The following is a 27,080-nucleotide window of genomic DNA, read 5'->3' as shown; positions in this document are numbered from 1 at the left end:
GCATTTAAACAGATAATATTCTTGTCTTGCCTTAGAGGTGACTTTTTCTATTTGCAAGTAGAAGCAAGGAAGGAAATATTCTATAAGTCATTCAGACAAATCACTATTTAGCAATATGGACATGACACAAACTAAAAGGTAATGGAACTACTGTCATGTTGGTACTGGAGTAATCAAGGAAAGGAAAACTGGACAATCTGGTTAAATCGTGTCTCCTACACTTTAATTATGCAGATTCCCCAAAATTTACTGAAAACTTAGGTATGATCGTGTAGGTCAATGTCATAAATAAAAGAAATGAAGGCATATGCAATTTCAGGATGTCCTGGAGACAAAAATTCTGGCCCATAACCGTATATTTAGCCAAGATACAGTATGTGATTCCTCTAAAGCCTGGTTTGCCAATCTCGGCCTTACTGACGTTGGGAGTCAGGTCATTCTTTGTGGTGGGGAAATGGCCTGTGTATCGTGGTGCACTCAGCAGCATCCCTGGCCTCCATCCACTGGTTGCCACTAGCACCTTCCTCCCCACCCCCAACCACTGTGGCAATCAAAAACGCTCCGAATATTGTCAAAGCAAGAACAACTGCTCAAAGGAAGAGAAAAGAACACTCTCGGGTTTTATTAATGTTGAGAACAAGAACTGAAAAAGGAGTGGTTCCAAAATCATAACATTGCAGTTGAGGAGTTGAAATTCCAGTTTAACAAAAAAATTAAGGACAAAAAAAAAGGAACGTGCCTTTTGCCTTATCAGAACCAGAGGAGGAGCTGGTGCTGATTTACACAGGCAAACAGCAGAAAAATTAAGATACTTAAATAATTTGTATAAATAGTCTCTATTTAGGCAAATAACCTTCCAATATGATTAAGAGAACATTTGTAGGTAAAAAGAGAGTAAGAAGCACTTAATTACTTTTGTATACTTTATATATTATTTATTACTTTATATACTTATTGTTCTCAAGTTATTTAAATTTCCTATCAATAGATGATAGGAAAATTTGCAAGCAAGGCACAAAAGTGTTTTTAGATATCTTTGAAATGATGTTAAAGAGATATGCTGTAAAATAGATATCCAAATTTTCAAAAAAATTAAAAAGTAGGTGGTATTTTAAAAAGAAAACAAGCATTGCTAAGCTTCTTGGTCCTCACTAAGGACTATTAGATCCCTGTAATAATTCTAGAACAATGAAATAAGTGTTAAAGCATGCTTACAATATAAGAACTGACAAGTCGAAAGCCAATTTGTTAGATCTCCTATAAATGAGATCTAACAAATTAATCTCATACTTGACTGAGTTTCTTGAATAGAGGATCAAAGCAATGCTGTAAATGAAATGCATCTTGACTCCCAAAAGGGTTTATCAAAGACTCAGGCTATCCGTGTCCTTGAAGACAAGCTAGAAAAGTATAGCAACTACCAGCTAACCATTCCCCTTGCCCAACAACCCCTATCCTTGTTATAATGTTTTTTGGGACTCTATAAAACTCCTGGGAATAAAGTTTCAAAGCCATAAGATTTAATAATCAATAAATGCCCTCAAAAGTCTCCAATTTTATGATAGTTCAGCCATTGTGATCTACAAACTGTCAACACCATTCATCTCTTCTTTTTTTTTTTTTTTAACATGGGCAAGTGCCGGGAATCGAACCCAGGTCGTCTGGTATCACAGGCAAGCATTCCTACCTGCTGAGCCACTGTGGCCCGCCCCATTCACCTCTTCTTAATTACAGTTGAGTAAAAATGTTATAGTTGCTGATTTCAATCCCAGCCTAGATGGATTTCATTCTTTTTTGCTAAATTCTTAATCCACGGAGTCAAATCAATATCAGTTAATACATGTTTAATAAATATATAGAGTAATCACTCAGAATGAAATCAGACTTTTGTTACACTATTAAATATTTAACTTGATAGTTATTTTACTAATGTCACAATTACTCTGCTATACTGACGTAGCAAAAATAGTCACTAGATATTGGGATAAATCTGTTCTATAAGATAGTGTATCTGTCTGACTTTTGCTCTATTCCACCTGTCCCACATACTTAGCAAGCACACGAGTTATCAAAAATGTTACCAGCATAAATATTTTAAGCACCATGGTACCAATGATATCCAAAAGTATATTTTCAGGCCAAAATAAAACCACTTTTTGACAAAGTAAAGAATGGAATGTAAACTAAGAACTAAAAAGAATTGTTTGATAACATCTTACCTGGAAACAGACGCTCAGGACCAGCAAAATTAAAAATGCTGATAAGTCACATCAAGTTATACATAACCACAAACGCTGCATTTGTTTAGACAGACCACTTCAATTTTAACTACTAAATAAGTCAGAAATACAGTGCAATGAATTTGTGATGGCTGATAGATAATACTGCGATTCTTCAGCTCCTTTAAAAAATACATAGAAGGTCAAGAAAGGAGGAGATCCCAGTTTGACAAGTCAAAAATAAATGGATGGATTTCACATTCATATTCAACTATCACTTCATCAACATTATTCCATGAATTGTTTCCTACCTGAAGTTTTGGTTCACATGTGGAAAACCCAAATCATATTATCAGGTAAAGGCACGCTGCAATGCTTTCTTCCCAGCGTCAATTAGGATTCATGTTACACAGATCATAGTTAAACCTAGGTGGCTTAGACTCTGAATAAATGGAAACTCACCTAATGAGACAACAAATATTTGACCTGACTTGTATCCATTCTGGGTAATCGTCCTTTTAAAGGAAATGTGCTCCTAGGAAACCTAGGAGCATTTAAGAGAAGAGATAAAATATGACTTTGGAAAAACATCAGTAACACCGCTCAGCTAATGTATCTGCAAAGCTGATAGCACCTGTGTTCAAGGAACAGTCTATGTAACGTGTATGGTGCTTAAGTATAGGTTCCCGGGTATGCAGAATTCAACCTAAGCAGATGTCAAACACCCCCAACGGGGTGGGTGGGAGGATGACCTGACTCAAATGCAAATGATAGAGTGCTTTTGAGCATTTCTTCCACATTTCTACCCAAAAGGAGCATTGCATTTGTGAGCCTGGGGGCTACTAAACTTTGAATCCAGAAATGCTACTTTCCTTTCTTTAGAAGAAGGAAAGCTTAATATGTATTACAGCTATCAGTAAATCTCAGTAAGGGCAAGGACCACGGTTTTATCTTTAAGATAGAATGTTAAAATAGCCAAAAGGACAAAGGGAAAAAGATAATTAAAATATAGAGAGGTTTTTAAGAAAGAAAGACAAGTAACCAAATTATACACAGGATCAGCAAGTATTCCCTTTGAAGTGAACACACACATAAAGCACATTTCTCAGTTGGAACGAATCAAACAAGATTTGAAATCTTTTCTTTAAATCGAAATAATGACATTTGCTTCTGTAGCAATAATTTCAATATTTAAACCCTGAACACATTCACAGCCTCTTGGTTTACGTGTATTTACTACCCTGAAACCAAGAAGAAACAAGCTGTAGAGACAGTTTCATGGACATCTATTTTTATTTCTATTTTTTTTTCCCTCAGAATCTTTACCTGGAAAAAAATCAATTTAGCATGATTTTACATGAAACTATCCCAACTAAAACCCTCATTTTAGATCATTCAATAACTCAACACAAAAGCACTTAGGTGACTAAGGAAAGTTTAAGCATGAAGAAGAAGGTAGCACTTTCAAATCCAGACCTCACCTGGTAAATTGAAATGGAACAACACCCCTGAGAGCTTTCTTGCTGTGCTCCTCTCTTCAAGGGACAACCAAATTACAGCAGCCTATCTTCTTAAACCCTAAAAGAAAAATCAGGAAGCTTGATCTGTGCACATAATGGCCAGCATAAAGTAAGAAAGGCCGTTTCTTGGCAACTAGAAAACAATCCTTTTCAATTAACACAGCAATTGGCCCACATTTGTTGTTAAACACAGAGGAAAGAAAATGTCTTAAGGACTCAACCTGATAACAGCTCACCAAGAAAATCAGATCAGTTTGTTCATTTTGAAAAACATTTTTAATTAATAGACTGCGCCTTCCAATTGCCAAATCCTTTCCCAAGAACTTCTGTTGACATACCTGTCTCACTGCCTTGTTGCATATCATTTACTTTAAAACACCAATCCTGAATAGTTGCATCTGTTGCAGAAACACAGTGAAAAGATAGTTTTAGCAAATCTGTAATGTGTAATATCATCATACTCTTGGTTATTTTGAAAATTATATTTTGCTTTCCAAAAAATCAGCCTGAATATAGCACTGGATGTTTATTAGGATACATAAATCAGAACAGTTGTATGCATGTTATATTCTCTTAGCTGTTAAAGCCCATGTCCAACAGGTACTAATTTCAGATGATATGTAAGAAGTAACACTATGATAGGTTGATTTTCTGATAGTTTAACATTCTTTGGAGTTCACATATGCCTATAAAAATTTGATGCAGTCTTTGGACAATCTTCTCAGTGTTTGTATTCTCACATTGAATTTCATATGTCAATTCAGTGAGTCCACCCCTGCTTCTACCTCAGACCCTTATCTGGGACCCTAATTAAGAGTCTCTGTTCCAAAAGACAAGTATGAGGAAGATGGAAATTATATATAGATAATTTTTGCTACTAATCAAATTTACTACTGCAAATGGTAAAATCTTAACTATCTAGTATGATTATATCTCCCAAATGAAAAGACAATTTAAGATGGATAATTTCCACATCTAATGAAAGCCAAATTGGAGGGGGAATATTTGTCTTTATCATGCTTCCATTTCACTAGGATTCACCAAGAGTTTATATTATGGTGCTTCATCTTCGACAGCTCTTTCATTTTCTTTTTTCTCTTTTTATCAATCAAATCTCTCCCAGCAACCTATCTAACTTGCCTTTCTATTATTAATGGGCAGTTCTTCTTAGGTACTATTTTTTAAATATTGCCTTTTGGTGGCAATAACTTAGCATAATGGTCTCTCTCCATTGATGGGAATTTGAGCCAGTGGTGTAAATTAAGGTGATGTATTAACCCTTTCCAACAGGAAAAAGCTAGAATGGGAATAACCCAAATACCCCTGAAGAGTGGGAGAAAGATCAAAGGTGATGGTGGAGTTGTACAGAGAAGAAAGGGTTTAACAAACGAGTATGAGAGCTGAATCATCATATTGATATTTCTTTTAGTCTCCAATATCTTAGAGCAGCTAGAAGTAAAAACCTAAAACTGTGGAATTATAACTCATATCAAACTCTGAAATCTGTTCTACAACTAATTGTTGCACTGTGCTTTGAAATTTATTGCTTTTTTGTATATGTTATTTTTCACAAAAAAGGAGACCGTAATGATAATATATATGTATATATATATGTATGTATATATATAGGTATGTGTGTGTGTGTGTGTGTATTTTCCTTCTCACCTCCAGTGTCTGGAGCAGAAGGGAAAGTGTGAGATGATGGAATTGTAGCCGATGACAAACTCGGGGATCTGTTCTGTAACTACTTGTTAGACAGTGCTTTGAAAATCATTGCTTTTATCTTTCTTTGCTTTGTATATATGTTATATTATACAATTTAAAAAGTCATTTTTTTAAAGTAAAAGAAAAAGGATACTCCCACCTTCACTCCCCCCCCCCCCCAAAAAAAAGGTGACATATTTAAGTAGACCTTCCTGCACCTTCAAATCACACCCTCAGGACAGCTGTGTACACTTTCTATGGATAGGGCTGGCTGGGATAACCTTACAGGTATTTCTTCAGTTTTAGTACTGTCTCTTCCACTTGCTAGCTCTATGAACTCAGACATATCTGTTAAACATTTTGTGTCTCAGTTCCCTTATCTGTCAACTTGGAGATAAAAATATTTATGACATAGGATTGTTGTGAGGATTGAATGAGGCTACACATATGTAAAGCTCTTAAAACAATGTCCAACAGACAGCGAATGCTCACAGGTTAGTTATATTTTAACATCATTGTTGTTGCTAGTTTTCCTGAACTAAATAATTTTTAAGGTCCTTTTCAGATTGAGGATTTTCAAAATCCTCTATAATCCTTAAGTAAAAATCTAATATAAATAAGGGCTTTAAGGGTATATAATTTATAATGATTTTTCCTCATATTTTTCATGAATTAATCCTCCTATTCCATCTAATTCATCTAATATTTAGAGCTCGTATATGCCCCTTTACCAAAGAAAAAGATGAATAATTATTCTGAAAATTACCTCTACAGTAACTTAGCTGGTAAATAATTCTTGGTATTTACAGATCAATCCAGAACAAGCATTAGAGCTGAAGAGGGGCAGTGTCTAACAGAAGACGGATGCCCATACTTGGGAAACCAATTAACTGAATCCAAACAACTTTGACATTTTCTGACAAAAGTTATTGAGTCAGTAGAAATAAGAATGCATAGGAAGTTTTATCTTCTTGGAAAGCGCACTAATTTTAGACATGTTGATTTAAACAATTTAACCAAAGGCATAGAGAAGCAGAAATTCTGCAAGAACCTTTTCTTATAAGATGCTCTATTATATTACATAACTATTAAAATATTCACAAGTTTAATGTTTTATATTCTTAAGATGTATGGATCATTTGCTTCAGATTTTGGCACACCTTTAGATGTGTTTTTAACTAGCAGCTGTAAATACTAAGATTTGAGAAGAAATGCATGCTTTTTGTATGTTTGCTGTAGATACAGTCTGACCAGAGTACAATATAAAGACCCCATCAACTGATCCTCTCCAGCTTAGAAGGCAGGTTTAAACCTAAAAGCCATCATGCAGCTCCTTCCGTCAAAATACCACACCCTCTCTCTGCTATGGAACATCCTAAATTATTAGTAAGAGGCCAAATGAACAAATCTTAGGAAGGTTTGCATTTAGCTACTCAGGGGGATATTTCTTATCTGCTTGGCACATAAAAGCACCCCCCTGGTTCTTTATTTTTGACAGGCTTGATTTGCGCCAGTACCTTGAAATAGCAAATTCGAGTTCAGGGAAACTTAAATTATGAAATCTACATAAACTGAGAGGACAACACTTGCTTAGAAGTTTTGAACTCTGGAAATTGTAAGAATTGTTACAGAAATAATCTGGAGATCATCAATTTAGTCTCTCCCTGACTAAAAGATTGGATGTAATGTAAAAGCAGTGCTGGATATGCTATTGGGAAATATGAATTCTCCAATACAAGTTTTATTATCATGTAAATGGGTGAATCATTTTCCTTCTCTACAACTCTAAGAACACCTCAAAGTTCAGTGCTACCAACTTAGCAAAGAAAAATTATGATATACAGCATTTATTAACTTTTGCATATCTTTATTTCCAATTCAAGGATAATGGTAAAAAAAATAAGTCATCAGGTCTCATGTGGAACAAACTGAGGATGAAGCATAATGATTCTCATGAATAATTAATGATGAAATACTTCACAAGATAAAGTCTTTGATGAACACTGAATAACAACAGAAATAAAAGATCAGCATACGGGGGACAAGGTGGTGGGTTCACAGTGAACATCTGTGGAGGCTTAAAGATATGTGTGCCTAGAAGTAGATTTTTAAAGGAGTTTCTCTTCAAAACATCTTTTTATACCATCCAATATATACTGTGATTCACCATGGCAGTAGCACCAGCAAAATGGGCGATATCAATTGGGACTATCTTGAAACATTTATTTCCAATCCAAAATGGAGCTTTATATTGCTTTTGTCATAAATCTACATTCTCTTTTCTTCCAGATGACTATAATTGCAAAGTAGAACTTGCTTTGACGTCCAATGGCAGGACAATAGTATGCTACCACCCTTCTGTGGCTATTCCATATGAACACGCAAAACCTGTCTCTCAACCAGATCCTGTGCATAATAATGAAGAAACACATGACCAAGTGCTGAAAACCAGCTTAGAAGAAAATCTTAAGCAAGGACCCATGATGGAACAGCTTATCAAAAGGTTCTTTACTGCTAAGTACCATTGGTATCCTCATGGGCAGTATCACAGATGTCAGAGGAAACTGAACCCCTCAAAAGAGAGATGATTTTCAAGTTCTCTTTAGGACTCAAAGAGAAATGTTATCTTTTGCCTTATTTGCCATTTGAGAAATATAATCTGATGTATTTATTACTATGTTACATAGTAAAATAGTAATAAAATATCTTTTTGTATTAAAAAAAAAAGGTTAGCATATTAAAGTCAGTAAAACTACAACACAGCCAAGCCAAAAAATTCCTGAGTTCTGTCTGGAGCAATTGGGTATAAGAAACTGCTTGGATGCCCACCGCAAGGATGCTGTTTTATAATGTAGGATTGTAATTTTCAGGACTTAAAGTGAAAAAAGAACTTACCCTGGAAGCTTGTCAAACATGTAGCTACTTGGACCCTGATTGCAAAGACTAGGATTGATTCAGTAGGTCTTGAATGAGACCAAGGCATCTGCATTTTAGCAGGTTCTGGGCCCTGACACAAGTAGGCATAGGGCTGCCAGAGGGCTCTGATCACGGCAAACAGGCCTTTAGATCTCTGCTTCTCTGACAGAGGAAACACTTGAATAATTGATACAGGAGGAAAGGGGTTAAAAGGGGGAAACGTGATGAGTCAGGAGGAAAAAAATGACTAAAGTACAGGATGGGAAAGAATGAAGAATGATCTTGAGAGGCAAACAGATGTAAACAGACTTGTAATGGTTTCCCATCCCATGTAGCCCAGAAGCCAAAGTCCTGCCAGCTGACTACTGGACTGGCCCCCTTTAACATTTCATTTCATGCCACTCTCAGCCAGCTGTCCCCACTTGTGCCTCACCAGCCCAGTAACTGTTCCTTAAAACAGGGCTCCCCCCTCTACTTCCTCCAAGTCTTTCCTTAAATGTTGTTTTCTCAAAAGACCCACCCTAACCACCCTATCTAAAACCACACCTCCTTCTTCACCCCCACGGACACTCCCTATTCCTTTCCTGCCTTGGTTTTCTTTTTCTCACAGTTGCCACCTGCTATACATATTTATATTGGTGATTTTCTGTCTCCCTTCACCACACTGTAAGTCCATGATGGCAGGCATCTGGGTTTCTTTTCTTTACTGGGGTTTATCCCCAGTGTCTAAAATGACACCTGGCACATGGTAACTGCTATGACATGGAATTAAAGATTCTCCCAATTAAAAAGCATGACATTGTTTGCCCATGGATCTACTTCTGGATGTTTTGCTTTGTTACACTGATATACACATATACAAAATTTAAAAATAAATAAAAATAAAAATAGACATATATATGTCAATACTACACTGTCTTAGTTAATCTATCTCTATTATAAGTTTTAAAATTGATTATTTGCAATACTAGTGGTCAATAAGAGGGAGGGGTAAGGGATATGGGATACATGGGGTTTTACTCTATTCTTTTTATTTATTTTTCTGGAGTAATGCAAATGTTCTAAAAATGATCCTGGGGATAAATACACAGTATGTGATGATATTGTGAACCACTGATTGTATACTTTGGATGGATTACATGGTGGGTGAAGAGATCTCAATAAAAACACATCAAAAATTTTTTAAAAAGTAAAAACCATGACAGTGTTAAAATTTAAAGGCAGAAAGGACTTTATCCATCACTAGAAGTGGAGAAAAATTTTGTTTAAAAGATTTGTTTTTTAACTCCTTGGGCACTTGTAGAAAAAAATGTGAGAAAGGGCTGAAGTATGAGCCTTTTCACCTGTTACATGTTTCAAGGTATATTTGTTTTCCACTCTTTCACAAAGGTAAGCATGAGTAGTTATTGTTTAACTCCACTGAAAGCTAATAATTGTGTCACTTTAGCCTTGGGGAATGAAAAACAGGAAATATTTTATTGAAGTGCATAGATTCATAAGTAATATTTTAAAGGTTATTGGAAGGGTGTTAACAGAGCTGTTTTTAAACTGAACTGTACTAAGGTGAAATAAAAATCTTTTTCTTCTTTTTGAGAAAGCATTTTAAAAACTAGAAATAGGTTATTTCCATCCTATTTATTTACGTACACAGCTAAACACATGTATTATTTTTTCTGAACAAAACCAATATAGAAATATGCATTAAGCTTTGGAAATTATTCTTCTTCTAATTGATAATAGCAATATTACTGCATCATACTGCAGAATGTCTTTCTTACAAATGGCCTAAAACAGAAGGATCAAAAACAATAATGATCTCACCCGAGCATCTGAAAAGGTAGGAAAGGGCTCCCTCACCTCAAAATCTTTTACTCCTTGCCCAACTCATGTTCCACAAAAACTTAACTATTATCTATATATCGCTCTGGGCTTCCTTCTCATAATAAAATGAAAATACTTCTAAGTTGCTTGCAGGGAACACTGTAATGGACTGTTAACTTTCCAATTGTCTCATCTAGTGGACAGCTGAGCCTTGTAAAGATGATTCAAAGTACAGGCCTCTGATGACAAGTGCACAGAAGTCCCAGGGTACAAAAGTATATTGAAATGGGAAGAAAATGGGGAGCAGGAAGTAGAAAAGGTTTGCAAGTCACAAAGTGACATAAGTCACATGACATGTGTCCTTATGCATCCTGACTTCCAATATCTTAAAGTTCAAAATCCCATCATCAAATAAACCAACAAAACCCATCAAACCCATATTACATGCTCAACAATGTTCTTTCTGTGCCCTTCCCAAATATTCCCTTTCGCCGCCTCTCTCTCTCTCTGACCTTCTCTCTCTCTCTCTGACCTTCTCTCTCTCTCTCTGACCTTCTCTCTCTCTCTCTGACCTTCTCTCTCTCTCTCTCTCTCTCTCTCACACACACACACACACAAACACACACATGCACTAACTGAAAATGTATGATCCCTTTTATCAGCCATAGTAACTAACTGAGCATCTTATACCAAGCACTATTTGTGGATTATATGTTATCTCATTTAACCCTTATAGCAAACTCTAAAAGGTGAATACTTTATCCCCATGTTACCAATGAGAAAAATTAAGCATAGAGAAGGTAAATAAATTTCCTAAAGCTACACTGTTATTAACTGAAGGGGCTAAAACCAGATCAACTGACTCCAAAATTCATGCTTTTAACCATCGAACTATATGGCCTGTCCTCAATCCTCGGCCATGCCAACAAACCTTGTACTTGAAAATTCCCTCCACTTTTGTATATTAAGTAAATAACAACACAAATTAGAATGCCAAGTAAATACATCGATGGATTTCTTTAGTTCAGTGAATATTACTTGGCTATTTATTAAACTCCATGAAGTACTTTTAAGGACAAAAGAAGCAAACATTTTCTAGCAGAGTCTTATGTAATGATGTGCAATTTAGAACTAATCCTTTTAGCCCAGAGATGGAAGACTGACACCCTAAACAGAACTCATTGTGTTCTTTTGTACTGCCATAACAAGGTATTTAAAGGATGAAATTCCGGGCTGGCAGATGGACTTCTTGGCTTCACTACACATGCATCACAGAAATTGTTATGTTTCACAGGATCCAAACAAGATGCCTGACATTTCTCAGTAGACAATTCTACTTTCAATATGGTAACTTGTTAGGTGTGGGTGCTAAGGGGACCATGCAATGGTTTTTAATGCTTTTGTTTTGTTTATAATTTTGTATAACATATAAAATATGCATTTATTGAAATTCAGAGTCTAGATATTTGGTGCTGGTATATGAGATTCCTCTAACTCCCCTCCTCCACATGAGGTATTTCTCTGTATCCAGTGGCACAAGACAGTTCAAACATTCTACTATATCCAGACTAATGTGGAACAGAGAAAGACACTCTGCTGGATGTCTGTATGGCCAAACTTACTCTCTAGAATAGAATACTTGGAAAGTTCACCTTCTGATACTTTCAGATCACTTGTTTTTCATATGTTACTCGAGACTGCTCCAAGATGATCATATCGCTACATAGTTTTGGGGTATGGGAATCTGCTTTCCAAAAATGATGATAAAAGCTCTGGTAGTATAAGTTTCTACCCTGAGCCTAGAATAATCCAAAAGTGAAAAGGACCAAGAGAAAAGCAATAAGTACAACCCTCTGCTTTTAGGCAGGTGAGTAATTACAGCCCCTAAAGTAGCTAATAGTAGTGCCTGTTCTCTTTCTGAAGATTCCAGGATTGGAGACCTTACATGGGGCCTCACAAGTTTTAGCATCACTCACAGAGTTCCTTTTCTTTTCCTTACTCAAAGCCATTACTTCAAAAACTACTTATGGAACATCTTCTATGTGTCTGATACCATTATAAGGGCTGGCAACTCAGGGGAAAACAAAACAGCAACGCCCCTGTGGTAGGTTTTACAAAATGTCTGTAAAATTCTTTGAGGCTCCTCACCTTGAATCTGGATGGGTTTAGAACTACTTTGTCTAATAGAGTATGGGAGAACTGGTGTATGTGATCACATTGCTACAGAGGCTTGGTCATAAAAGATGATGCAGCTTCTACCTTGGTCACAAGAACACTCGTAAATGGAATCCTGAGTTGCCATGTTTGGAGTCCAACTCCCAGAGGCTATCACAATGCAAGCAAGTTAAGTCATATGTAGAGACCACTTGTAGGAAGGTGAGTTCCAAGATGAGTTTCCAGTTGACTGCTGGCATTAACTGCCAGCCATGAGAGTGAGATTTCTTGGACCTCCAGTCCAGTTGACCTTCAGATGACTGTAGCCCCAACTGATATCTGACGGTAACTGTATGAGACTCTAAGTAGGATTCACCCATCTGAGTCCATCTACAAATTAATGATGCATAAAAATCATGAGCAAAACAAAAAGAATGTTGTTTTACACCACTAGTTTTTGGATGAATTTGTTATAGCACAAGAGTAACTGTAACAGATTCTGGTGCCTTGAAGTAGAATGTTGCAAAGACCAATGAGCCTCAAAGAGGCCATCAGTGAAGGTTTAAAGGAAAGTAAGTGCAATGTTATTGGAGACTGAAAGAAAGAAGATGTTGATTAAGTAATGGTGGAAAGTTCAGCAAAACTGCTACCTGCAGAAAATAGAAATGTAGCTAATGAAGTAACTGATCTGGCTACAAAGATTTCTAGGGCAGACTTTGGAAGTGACAACTGATTTATTTCAATCATCTATCATAAAATGATAGAGATATGAACTAAACAAGAAATCATTCGATTTTTGAGAAGAATGTAGAACAAATAAAAATAGGCCAGAATTTCTAGGTTTAAGAAAGAAAAAAACCTGATTGACAATGCCTTTCTCACCAAAAGGGGGAAAAATGTAAGAAAATAAGGTATCAATGGCAGAGAGTGTTAAAATAGTATCAAGAGACTATTCTGGAGGCTACTCTTATGCAAGCTTCAGCTAGATATTGCTATTTACCCTGGAATGTCAATCAAAACCACTCCTGTCAAGCATAAAGAGCACTAGGGCTATCCCTGAGATTCTACAAAAGTTTCACGCACTATGATTACTTTCCAGAAATCTACAACCTCCAGATGGGTTCCTAGGCCATATTAGTCCTGGAACCCAGAGGGGCCAGCTCTCCAGAATATCAACTAGTTCCATGCCCCTATGCCATATTATCAACAGCCCTTTCCAACATGAAAAAGTTAGAATGGGCAGAGCCCAAATAGCCCTAAAGACTGGGAGAAGGATCAAAGGAGAAGGAGGGGTTATAACAGAGAACATATGATTTAACAAATGATTATGACAACTGAATTAAATGACTATCATTTGTTATTTCTTTTAGTCTCTAGTGTCTAGTCTCTAGAGCCACTAGAAGGAAAAACCTAAAATTGTGGAACAGTAAACCCATACCAAACTCTGGAAATCTATTCTATAACTACTGGTTACAAAGTACTTTTAAATGTATTGCTTTTTTTGTATATATGTTATATTTCACAGTAGAAAAAAATGTTTAAAAACAAAACCAAACCAAAAGCATCCCCAGTTTTTCCCACCAGAAGTTTCTGAAAAAGATATAAAGAGGCTTAGGACCAAACCGAAATCCAGACTGCTATTCGAAAACACGGTTTCAGAGTAAAGATGAAGCAAGAATGTAATTTTTAAACCTTTTCTTAATACATTAGGAAGATTTAAGATGATTCCTCATGGGTTCTTACACATAGCTTTTTGGACATTTTTCAGGGTGTACTTCATAACCCTTTATGCTGAAAAATAGCCCTTGTAAGAACCCTAAAGGAAAAGTCCCACAGCAGCCTTTTAGAGAATCCAAGATAGTGATCTATTCAGAGATCCACTTTGCAGTTCTTGCATTAGAGACACAGTGTTCAAGATAGAATATTTTAGGAAAAAAACCACATATCCTTTTATTATGTGAGCCAAGAACATCCTAAGTAGCAGGGAAGAGGGTTTTAGAAATTTACCTTGATGGACCCTGAAGGATAACATTCCTTTTGGAAGGAAAATGGTGTTCTTGATAATGCTTTGTATGACCAAAGGCCCCTACCAAACTCCATTTGTTGAGGTAGCAACTCTCAGATCTTGAACACCTACTATGGAATCAGTTTTCAGGCAAGCACCAGAACCCCTCGTAGGATCAATAACTTATTAACCATAAGCTAGATATATTCTCAGGCAGTTCAATTCCAAGAAACAGACAGAAACATTTTGGGTTTGGAGAGAGCATGCTGTGTTGCAGCAATGGCAGTTTTCAGAGACAGAGAGGAGAAAGAAATTAAAAGAAAATTTACAGGGCTTGGCATTAGAAAGTACTCATGATCTCAGTCCTACTAGGGAGTCACCTCTTTGACGAAATAGTTGACAGCATTGGAAAGTGTACTTGATAATATGGAGAATTTCTGGGACTCATATCTCCACTTTCCCACCATTCACCAATGGGAAGGAGGAAAGTTCTCTGGAAATGTGTTAATACCCAGAGAGACTTTTGCAATGAGCCATATGACAAGGTGCTATTGAAGAGTTTGGAAAACCAGGCTGAGTTAAAGCATGTTATTACAAGAGTACCTTACAGTAGGGCATTATTAGAGAAGCTTTGTAATTCATGAGAGATCTGAATTTGCCTTGCTTGCAAAGCTTTATTCAAGAAGAGAAGAAACAGAGATGACAAATGGCCTTAGGGAACAGAACTAAAAAGCAGAGTAGAATTGGAGCCTTCAGTTAAGACATGGGGAGCTGAAGCCAATGCTGGTTTAACATCCCAGTAAATCAACTTTCTAAGCACATAAGGCTCGAGGAAGTGGTCTCTACTCTCTAGCTCTGCTCTGAGACCCAGAATAAGTGGAGAGCCCTAGTGAGAGACTGTGTCCACTTAAGTCACTTTTGGTGTTTATTATCCAGCAGTGAAGAGAACAGCTGGAACCACCCAAGTACAAACCACCTTTAACTCTGGAGTTGTCAGTTTGAATGCCGCATGTTCAAGAAAACGCATAGGATTACCAGGGACTCTGTGAGATGGAAGTGCTCCATTTTTAAACTTTTCTTTTAACAAAAAGATGGGAATTTTTAAACAAACTAAACTTACTATAAGAGGCTTTCCTTAGCTGTCCATAAATTTAGGTTAAAAAAAATAAACAAGGAGGGACAAAGGAGACAATTCATCCCTGTGAACAAGATTGCCCAATAGATATCCTGCCCCCCTCTACTTGTTGAAGACAGAAATTATACAAGTAAGAACTAAAAGTATAAAAGCTGATCTCCTTCCTTGGTTGATGTAGGCATCATTAACCAAGCAGTAGGCCTTGTCTGTGAGAGTGGAAAATACGAAAGGACACTGGTGGGAATTTTTACTTTTTAGGTCCCATCATTTCTAGTGCTACAATCTTTAGACTGGGGCCAACCTATATATCCTCCAGCAACCCAGAGCCATGGGAGATGCCTGCTGATTCAAGGAGACCCTACCTGACTAGGCCAGAGCAGTGGCAGTATTGTCATGGGCGATCAACACTGAGAAACTTCCCAATATCCATGTGACAGAACAGAGCCAAAAATAAACAACCTCACATGCCAGTTCAAATATTCAAAGATGAAAAGAAGAAGCATGGATTCTGAGGAGGTGAGGCCTGGGAACCACAAACAAATTAGGTTTTGTTTTTTTCTTCTTCATCATAGAAAAATAATTGTTATGGAAAAGTGAGCAAGGAGCGGCAATTTTTTGCTCTTCAGAAAAGATATGGTTGAAGCTGTTGTGTGCTTCCCAATACCCGCTTAGATTAAGGTCCTCAGTCTTCTACTCACCTGAAATTTTAGATGTTGATGAACCACAGCTGTGTCCTTCTTCAGGAATTATGCTCAGCTGAAGGAAGCTGCCTTAGCCAACGTTCTGGCCTCTTCCTGGGAACCCCTCTGCTTGCTATTATTTAGGGCATTTATCAAGGATCATCTCACCTGGAGGGACCCCCACGGGATTGGCTGTGGCTGCTCTTTCAATTATATCACAGGTCAACTTTCCTTCTCATGTGTCTGGGATTAGCAATAATTCCATTAACAAATTAATTGAACTATTTTGCTACTAACTTGATGTTGAGATACTTTGCTAGATGCTAGGAGAAACAAAATGATGGCCCGGACTTTGCCTTCATGGAAATTTTAAATCAAAGGAAAGACACATGCTTTGAAAATATGATGGAGGGCTATGTGTCATAAGTATAAGGTGCTAAGGCATTTATTCATCAAACATTAAATACCTATTATGTGCTTTGCACAGCGTTATAAATATCAGTAAGAGGTGGGCCTGGCCTTAGGGATTTCAGTGTATCAAATAAGGGAGAGATATACTCCTGACAGAAGTTTCGTCATAGAGAATCAATTTGTCTGCTATATTTGAGTCCCTATTTACTTCCAAAAAAGAATTTGGGTTGGTTCATAAACAGCAAGCATTTCATGGAAGGTTGGGATGTGATGGGGTGGGAAGAAAATTCAGGGTTAAGAGAATGACAAGAAGGGAACTGGAAGCACTTCCTTCAAAGGATGAGTGCGAGCAGGAGCCGAATATTTAACAGGCAAATGGAGGCCATACTGGACAGTGGCCTGAGGATAAAAGCAAGGAATTTGGATTTCATATAGTAAAAACATGAAGTTTTTTCTAGTTTCTCTCCTGTATTCATCGAAAATTTTGTTGTCCAGCTCACAATCCTACCCTTTACCAAATTCCTACCCTTGTTGATGGCAAAATCACAACTCTGGACATTCTCATTTTTGTGATTTTCCCCTTCATTCCACTTCATTTGCCTCCATTCATGGCCAGGTTTGTCATCTCTCTCCAAGAAACAATAAACTGATGTTGTTGTAAGATACTAAGTTTTGAGTGATTTGTTATACCATGGACAAAGGAAACATACATTGGACTGATGTTGCCCTGTCGCCCCACTCAGACATGGCCCTGAAAGACAGCAGTTAGGGGACATCCTCCCCATTGACAGAGCTTTGGATGATGTACACAGTCATCTATTTTGTGTTGAAAGAAAAGTAGGTTGAATAAAAATATATTCAGACTCATGGGGAGTGGCAAATGGTTTGGCTTATTGGTTAGGGGTCTGGAAGGAGAAAGATTAAAAGAATGAGAAAAGGAGGGAAGAGGCACATGGATAAGGTTACAAAAGCGGGCATGAAATGTAAAGATCTTTGAGTCACATCATAATGTCCACTAGAATGAACCCACCACTGAAGCACACTACACAACCAGATAGACAGAATAACACAACCAGTTGTCAAAGGCCACCCCAGTGTTACACAAAGCTTATGCAGGAGAAGCTGTGGAAGCAGGGATGGAGGCCATGTATGGGCCCAAAATCAAGGACTCCCACTCCACCAAGGCAGACCTAGTTACTCCAGCTGTCAATTATCTAACTTTCCAACAGCAGAGACTAACATTGACCATTCCTTGAGAGGACCAACTAACCAAGTTATCTAAGGGAAAACAAATAGTTTGATCGACCAACATGATTCTATAATCCTATATGTATTGCATCAGATCAAGGGATGCACTGGACAGAAAATGAGGTGTGGCAGTAGCAATATGATGGCAACGTTCGCTGGGTATGACTTATTGAAGGTACATTTAAGGTACCAACCTGGAAAAAAATGCTCAGTGATAATAGAGACCCAACCTCCAGGATGCAGAACACACCTTCAGTCATCAAATACTACATGCAGTAGTGTACCCCAGTAGGGGGAATACATGGTTCTGAGAAAGAAGGATTACAGGGAGAGACTCCTCTTATTATCACTACCAGTAACCCGCTTGGGAAATTTATTCTTTCCATTCCCTCAACTCTAGGTTCTCTATGTCTAATGGTCCTCGTTCCCAAAAAGAGGTTGCTTCCACAGGATTTCCATTAAACTTAGCTATGGCTTCTACCTGATTACTTCAAGCTCCTTGTAACAGGAATCTTTGAGAGTAGAGAAGAAAAGAATCCTCAGCCCTGGCAGGGGTAAATGACTGTGGTCATCAGGAGGATGTAGGACACTATAACACAACAGAACCAGGGAGAAGTACATTTGGCACCCAGATGGCCTTCTCTTGACACTACCCTACCTAATTTTGACAGCAAATGGACAAATGCAGAAGCTGCTTCCTGAAAAGAACATGACAACTAAGGGCTCAGACCCCGGAGGGATAAGGGTTTGAGGCATCCCACCAGGTAAGTGACCAAGACCAGCAGATATGGCAGTCAAGGGTAAAGGGAATCTAGAATGGTAAGTCAGGAGACTAAATGTCAGTTGCAGCCTAGAGGACAACTCCAGTGGTGGCGGCTGACACTGCTACTTGCCCCACTAACCTCCCTCTTAAAATGTCCCCAGGAAAGAGACCAACAATAATTTTGCAGAAGTTGTTCCCTTGCATGAGAAACATACTATATGAAGTGGAACTGAATAGCACAGAGGTGGATTGTAGTGGATGCATCTGGAGACCTTCCAGATCTGCCTTCAGGATCCAGGCACTCATTTCCCCAGATGCCTAAATGCTGGTTGCTAATGAGTCACAGATGTGTTAATGACCCCCAGCTGAGAGCCTTGCCCAATGCACCAGTTCCTTAGGGCAGCCCACAGTTACTGTTGTATTGTTGTGGGGTACAAAGCCCTTACCCCTTTTCCTTAATTGGGAACACCTTTGCAGGGCCATCTCAGTCTTGAGAAATCTCTGTGGGGCAGGCTGAGGCTAGCTGTATCACATTTTGAACTTTCCCTCTGCTCAGTCCTGCTTTCATACCTCCTTCTTAGGTACTGCTTGCAAGAGCATTTCCAATAAACCTCTCACATGACAGTAGGGTATATTTATAAATCTAAACATCTATAAAGGATAGATCCAAGCACCTTCTTTATTCCGATAACCACCTTAATAGATTGTGTACACAATTCTGAGTGGAGAGACTTATGTTTTGCATAAAATAAGGAGATGAGTTTGGAACTTATGGGGGAAATCTCATAGGGAGAGAGCAAAAAGCACAAAGGGGAATGAAAAAAAAAAAGATGGGAAAACCTGGTAAAAGTGGGGCAGATAGATTTGTTGTTAAAACTGAGAATAGAAGTGAGTGTTGCATCCAGCTTGGCATGGAGGAGAGGAGGCAGGCATGCGTACTTATAGGAGCCATGCACACAGTCACCTCGGGAGTTAGCATGAGGGAGGCTTTGGAACTCTACAGATCATTGAAGTTTGAACTTTGGGAGGCAGAAGATCCATGGATAATATTCAAGTATGGGGATTGTGTTTTGAAGTTTGGAACAACAAACTATGTTTTTGTGCATAGAATATTTTATACTCTCAAAAATTCAATGCACTCATTTTTTTCTCTTAATATTTATTTCTATAGTAAACTCCATAGAAATCTTTTTATCACAATTTTCAGATCTTTCCATTTCTCTACATAATTTTGTAGGTTTTCTGGCTTTGCAATTTGTGTATTACTGTGAGCGAACGTGGAATTTGTGATGGTGAAAGGGGAAAGTTGGCAGCTTTTGTTCTGTATTCCCTGGAAATTATATGCAATATACATGTGTATAATTATTCTCAGGAAGGAATGTAAAGCTTTCTTCATGTTATGAAATGGGTCTATGTCTCAAAAAAGTTTAAAACATTTGCTGAGCATGTTTGGCAGTCAACTTAGGGGTTAAGAATGCAAGCTTGGAATTAGACTGCCAGGATTGGGGATCCTGGCTCTTCCCTAACTAGCCGTGAAATTTTGAGCAATTGACTTTACATTCTGAGCTTCTATTTGCCATACAAAATGGGGAACAGTGTTGATCTTATTGGTTCTTTGTGAGCACAGAAAGAGACAACTTATGTGCAGGTTGTAACAATGCATGAGACTTAGTAAACATCCAAACGATAGCCATTACTGTTGTTCTTAATATTTGTAAAATCCTGTTTGTAAGTGATTTGAAGTTCAAAATGGTTTCCTTTTACAACGTTATCCTTGTTGGATGATTTCAAAGATGATACAGTATAACATGGAGAAAATCAATCAATAGATATATAAATTACATTCTGCATTTGGATTGCCTACATAAAATTTTCTCAACAGAAGAAAGAGAACTTAACTCCCATGGAAGAATATCTTTCTTCACTCACCCACTCATTCACTGAATGAACAATGCCTCAGGAATTGTCAGGTATAAGGGGTTTACCTGTGGTAACTTCCTTCAGTAAACTATACTCAGAGTTATAAAGTCCTCTCCCACAGAAGCTCTGAGAATGAGGCTAAGACACCTCCAGCCCCTGCACAACCACCCAGCACCCACCTCTGCAGGGTCCGAGGCCAGCACTGTCCATCTCCTCACCTTCTCCAGGGGAGACAGTTGCGTGGCTGTAGCAAGGCCTGTACCCAAGGAGATTTCTCGACCTCCAGCTAGTCTCCACTTGTTTCCCATGGACATTTTCACTGCTGCTAACTTTCTTCCAACCTCCACTTTACTCCACATTAAAGAACTCAGCCTCAATTTCTCCCCAAAGCTTAATGTCCCCAGAGGAAGCGCTACATCTTATTTTAGCAGCAGTAATAGGGTCAGAGGGAAGAGCCAAAAATAATAAGAGAAAAGTAAATCCCCTGGGCCACCACCCCTTTCAAAAGAATCCCCCCCCCAACACACATACACATACACACAAAACCCGTTATCCTGTCAATATTAAGGAATCTAGGTCCTGATCTGTCACAATTCCTCCTTGATTCTAATTACAGCAGCCTTATTCTTGAAACTCCTCTACAGTGCAAATGGCAGCTTCGTGTCTTAAGGTTTGCCCCCAAAGTGGTTCAGTTATTAAGCCTACCAAAAATGATTGACTTTGATACAAGATTAGGTTTTGATTTCTTTAAAAGGGCCCAATTGGCAATTTTTCACTGGCATCACTTTCCAGACAATAATAAACTAACACACTATTTACGTCTGCCTCAAAAATGGAATGCCGTATACAAGTACGTGTTTATCAGTGTGGGATATTCTAACAGCCTAGAACCAGTTGCCACCACCCTAGGACGGTATTGTAGCGCCTGTCAGCATTTCATAACCACTCAATCACCTGATGCTTGGCAGTCTGGAGCACGCTGTACTCCTTTTCAGTTTTGAAAATGTAATTCAGAATCACTTCGCTTGCTCTGTGAAGAAGTTAAACAAAGCTGTCTTCATCCCTTCATCATCTTTCAATTAATTATGATCCGCAGAACACTTTGAGTAGGAGAATTTAAACTGTGAAATTTGCCTTCTGGGATGCTTTTCTTTCACAAATTAGTGTTTCTTAAAAGTATCCTATAAAAATAGTGACACTGACATTCTAGACAAAGCAGCTGCTTCTCTTTCAACGGTTCTCCTTGAGCTAAGAGATACAATTTTACATCTATAATTACATCGCAGACTATATTCAAAACACTGATTGAAAGAGAGCTGGCATTTTCATCCTGCACATGATGAAACCAGAGCTTGGATCACAGCAGGCCCTAATGTATTTTTTAAATGCACAGAAGCTTGGGTGATAGCCAGACATAAATAACGAATGTGTAGGCAGCTATTAAAGTTTTGCCTTTCAAAACTCTTCTTTGGAAATGGAAGCAGTGTTCCACTGAACTACCTAGCTAGTCCCCTTTTATTATCTATGTAACCACTGTCATTGATGACATATAAATGGAGACTTGTCTCCATATTAGAACTGGAAAAATCAACAAATAATATTCACTCACCAGATATTTATTGATTATCTATGGGTTCAAAGCTCTATGTCATGTCTTATAAGGGTAGGAAATATGAGACAAAGCTTCTGTCTGAAAGGAGCTTGTAAGTGAATAAGGGAGAAGACACAAAAGTAACTGTCTATGACACAATCATCATAAAGAAGACAGATCCCCTTAAATGCCCATTGTGTTTTAACGTAGAAACAGAAGTACAATCCGAAGCGATACTCAAGAGAAGCACATAGGAACGTACTCCTTGGTCTTCTATGCCATCATTTCATTTCACTTGCTTCCTTTCCCATCTCCTGCCCCTCTCCTCCAAGACAAACAAAAATAAAGGCAGAAAGTCTTAAAGTATACTTTTCTAATGGAATATGCTTCAGAATTTATACAATGGTAATTTGGCTGAGGCTCTTTCCATGCTAAGTATAAAAAAATTATACTAGCTCAGATACAAATCTAGTATCTCATTCCTCTCAAAGTATTGTGTATATTTGGCCTCATTTTATCTTAACAGCAGGACATCAGTAGAGATTATTTTATTTCTTAAGAGGAAACTGAAACATGCAGGAGGCTCAGTGACTCAACAGTTCACATAACTCATTAGTTATGGGGCTGACATTAGAATCTGATTTTCCAAAGGTCTTGCCCAAAGGAATCCTTTTTTAGGTCCTATTGATAGGTCATAATAGCAAATGATAATTCTAAGTTATCTTACGGCAGCTAACCTGAACACAGAAAGGAACGCCATACTACCAGTGAACTGAAAAACAAAATGATCAAGTAGTTTATGGATATACACTATCAAGAGATAATCACAGCTTCCCCTCTTCAGAGCTCCAGGTTCCACAAGATGAGTAAATAGCGAGTGAATACCTTTGGGTTCTCTTCTAGGAGACCAACTGGGAAACAGAGCAGATAGTGGGAAACCTACTGGTGTTTGCAGTTCGGACCTGAAGTTACACATTTCAGGCCTACTTTTCTCACTCTCATTCTCTCTCCCTCTCCCCCCCCCCCCCCCCGTCTCACACCTACACACACACACACACACACACACACACACACATCTTGTAGTCCCATGGATCTCTCAAATTCTAAGATTGTACCACTTTCCCTAAGTTGTAAACTAACAAAGTATACTTTTGCTTCCAACTTTGTGTCCTTCCCTCATTTAGGATCCCATCTATCCTATCTTTCTTTTTCTCTTCTCCCTTGTTCAAACTCTCCTTTATCTCTTCCATCTGGAACTTCACCATACTTGAAGCCTTTATAAAACAAGCTGGAGGTGTGAAAAAAGACAAGGAATGTTAAATACTATGGCACAAGTTGTACTTTCAGGTTGTATTTACTTTTCACACCCTATGTTCACTTATGACTGTGAAGGGCAACCATTTCCTTCTTATATCAATCAACCAAGAACAATACATCAAGCTCTAACCATGTCCCAGGAACTGTCTAGCACATCATCTCTTTAATAACTAGAGAAAATGTCTACTGAATCTCTTTCCACACTTCACACAGGCATCCTTCTCCCTTGATATATTACTCTGGTCCCTGAAGTATTAGACTTTTCAATGCAGAAAATTCCAATTAATAAAATGGAAAAAAGAAATTCCAAACAGGCTTATGTGTTCATAACACATAAGTACTCATAAAACATAAGTATTCATAAAACGGCCAGGCTGTTAACTATGTTAATGTCTTTCATTGGTTCATACAGCTGTATTATCTTAGTTATCCAAAAGAACAATTGTGAACAAGACCTAAATACTCAGGTGAGCATTAAATGCACATACATATTCAAAGCAAGAACCAGTGAAATGTTTTCTGCTTTCACAGAATTCCAAATTCCAGCCAATATTAATACCAAAACTTTCAAGTAAAGAAGTTCTTATTCAACATCTCAGTTCACTAGTAAAACAAATCCATCCAACAAATAAAACAAGCAATAGTATCAGGCATCATTTACCTCCAAAATTATGAAACAGTAGTTGACTTCTCTAAGAGAGTGTTTCCAAGTCATCCCTCCTTGTGGGCTTCACTGCACCAGCTCTTCTTCACTGCGTGTTAAATGTTACCCCCAATTCCACATGAAGCAGCCAAACGGGGAGTCAAAACTCAGAGAACTTGGATCTGGTTCTCGTAATTTTACTCTGTGATTTCAGGCTAGCTTTTGTCTTTTTTAAAGTAAAGTAATAGCATTTTCTTTTGGGTAACAAAGGAGGAGATGGCTCCTCCCAGAGAGAAATAGAGCTGTTAGAAGTGTTAGGACCAGGTCTAAATTCCTAAATCCTTTGCTTCTTTTTCTTTTGAAATGCTCCTTCTAATTGAGCCCTGTTGTAACATAACTGCCATTGTTAGTTATCTGTGAAATGTTTCCAAGAATAGAGAAAACAGTTTTTCTGTGGGATTCAGACAGACCAAACTCAGGATTTCTCACATTCCGAAATGCACCTCTTCTACCACCCCTTGGATACAGCTTGCTGAGCTTTCTGCCAGAATTCACACTGCAGTGGATATTTGAGAAGAGAAGGGTCAGGAACAAGGGCAAAGAAGACAGGTGATTCGGCTCGGCCATGCTTTCAGACATCTTACAAAGAACATGCTCACGATGTTCCTTTTATCAGTGTTTTCTTAGGTAACAGCATTATACTATATTCACCTACAGGGCAAGGACAGGATATATGCGGTTTTACTGATTCAATCCTTAACTTGATGCCATACAAAAATTGCCACACAATAGATGCTTTCAGATGATACCTACCATAATTCAAAGGGGCCCCCAAAATCGTGAATTAAGAGGATAATAAGCAAATTTCATTTGCTTTGTTTTTATCACTGTAGAAATCAAATTAGAGAGTTTTGTATGAGTCAGTGCCACACCTAGACTCCAAGTCTCCCTTCTAAGACTCCCACACCACAAGCCACATTTTTAGCCCAACATTTTGGTATTAGCTCCCACACAATCTCTCTGCAGATACTTTGTTATTCTCTTCTTTGACCACACCCCTTTCTTCTCTTTACTTCTTCATTGTCATCTCTAGAAAATACTGTCAGTATCCCTAAGGTATTTAATGTTTCCCTTCCTTGAATTCTAAACAGTCTTGTCTATATCACATAATATAATAATTATATATTGTGTTCTACCCATGTCATGTGAGTTTGATGTTTTCGATTTGACTGGAAGTGCCTTAAAGTTACAATCTGCAACTTATTATTTTTATCATCCCCTCAGTTCTTGTCCCACTGGGGGACACACAGTAAGACAAATAATGCCAAGTTCCTACTCCAAATGTCACAGGACTTCAGACCTCCCTAGCATGACACCCCTATGTCCTGCCACTGTAGACATCATACTCTGACATTTTCTCCCCTTCCTCCTGTATCCTCACTGCCTTGTCCTTAGAGATCAACTTACTAAGAAGCTCTTTTAACAAAAATCATCCATGAGGATGGTGTTTTAACAGCAGTCTTCTAAAGACAAGGAATCTGATTGTCTAAACTGATCACTACTCAGAATTATAGCAAATCAATGTTTAAAAGATCTGGAGACACATGGGGTTTTGTGATCCCTAAAATTAAAGAAAGTCATTGCCAAGTATTCCAGCTGGGTGTAAAGCTAGATTTTGTCCCCACATTCCGATCATTCAACATGCTGCTTGTTCTAGTTACTTCCTTATTTCTTCAGGGGAAGCTGTTACAGCAAGTGATTGAGAATGAAAAACGTCATGCAGATTTTCAAAAATATGAAGTGTACTGTAGAAAAGGAAAAGAGCAGGTGAAACTTATTTTTAAAATGGAACTACTATGTTTGACAAGCTTAAAGACAAAAAACAGAACTCCAGGAATAGCATAGAAGACACAAAGAGAGAAAAGGTCCAGTGTTTTCAGAGAGCTGATGAACTAAGCGAATCAGAATGAAATACCTAAAATTGAGTTGATGATAATGGAGAAAACTGAATGTTTTAGAAACATTGTAACTCAGGCATTAACCAAGTATACACTGATCTTAACCTTCCCACAAGTGAGTATCTGATTTTTGAGTATGTGAGTAGTGAAGTGGGAGAGTTAGAATGAGGAAATAAGGCAATTTGTAAAAGTTGATCATTTTCATGTAGTATTTCTATTTACAGTAAAAAATTGCAATATCCAGTGGACTCTGGAAGAAGCCTGAGGATTTATAAAAATATATTTCTTTCAAGATTTAAACAGACCATTGTATTTCCTGCAAATTTGCACGTTCCATTCAAGAGCATACAATTAGAATGAGACTGTCAATGAGTAGCTTATTGAAAGGGTAGGACTGATTTGTGATTGGCAATTATTGGTATATAAGGACTATTTCTGAATTGCTTTGTTATTTGGCAGAAACTTAGTTTAATTTTAGCTTTGCATCTCATCACGTTCATTTACTTGGTAAACCCAACCAAAGATAAATGGCAGTGTAGCTGGGATTTAATGGAGCACAGTCGCTAGTAGTTAGTAATTAGATTTTGGTTTATTGTTCTATTGGAACTTACTAGCTACTTGACCTGGGCAAGCTATTTACCTTCTTTAAACCTCATATTCTCATCAGTAAATGAGTTACTAACAATACCTACACTGTAGGATTATTGTGAGAACTGAATAAAAAAGCAAACAAACTAATGTAAAAGTTCTGAGCAAGGGTCAGTTATAGAGCATGTATTTTGATTAATATTAGTTGTTTTTTTTTGTTGTTAATAGTACTGAAACAGCTACCAAATCTTAAGCCACGACTTGCAGAAAATGTCTTAGGGGCCAAACTCTGTAAGTGAAACTGTTGCCCTCCCGACAATGTGGGACATGACATCCAGGGGTGAAAGTCTCCCTGGCGGCGTGGGAGATGACTCCCAGAGATGAGTCTGTCCCTGACACCATGGAATCAACAATGTCATCCTGACAAAAAGAGGAAAAGAAGTGTAACTAATAAAGTATCAGTGGCTGAGAGAGGCTATTCTGGAGG

At 37.8% G+C, this 27,080-nt stretch overlaps 1 long non-coding RNA gene and 1 pseudogene across 1 annotated transcript in view; one reads left to right on the top strand and one right to left on the bottom strand.

Moving 5' to 3' along the window:
• Positions 1-27,080, bottom strand: part of LOC143676429 (uncharacterized) — a 105,244-nt gene that overhangs the window by 34,559 nt on the left and 43,605 nt on the right. Inside the window, exons 2-3 of the long non-coding RNA XR_013172077.1 lie at positions 4,078-4,137; positions 3,701-3,797 (exon numbers count right to left, since the gene is read on the bottom strand). This is a non-coding gene — a long non-coding RNA (uncharacterized LOC143676429). The remainder of the gene's footprint in view (positions 1-3,700; positions 3,798-4,077; positions 4,138-27,080) is intronic.
• On the top strand, positions 7,612-8,031 carry LOC143676428 (large ribosomal subunit protein mL42 pseudogene; annotated as a pseudogene).

This window comes from Tamandua tetradactyla, chromosome 3, assembly GCF_023851605.1.
Source record: "Tamandua tetradactyla isolate mTamTet1 chromosome 3, mTamTet1.pri, whole genome shotgun sequence".
NCBI lineage: Eukaryota > Metazoa > Chordata > Mammalia > Pilosa > Myrmecophagidae > Tamandua > Tamandua tetradactyla.
The sequence above is the reverse complement of the archived record's forward strand: the minus strand, read 5'-3'. Positions and strand labels throughout refer to the sequence as shown.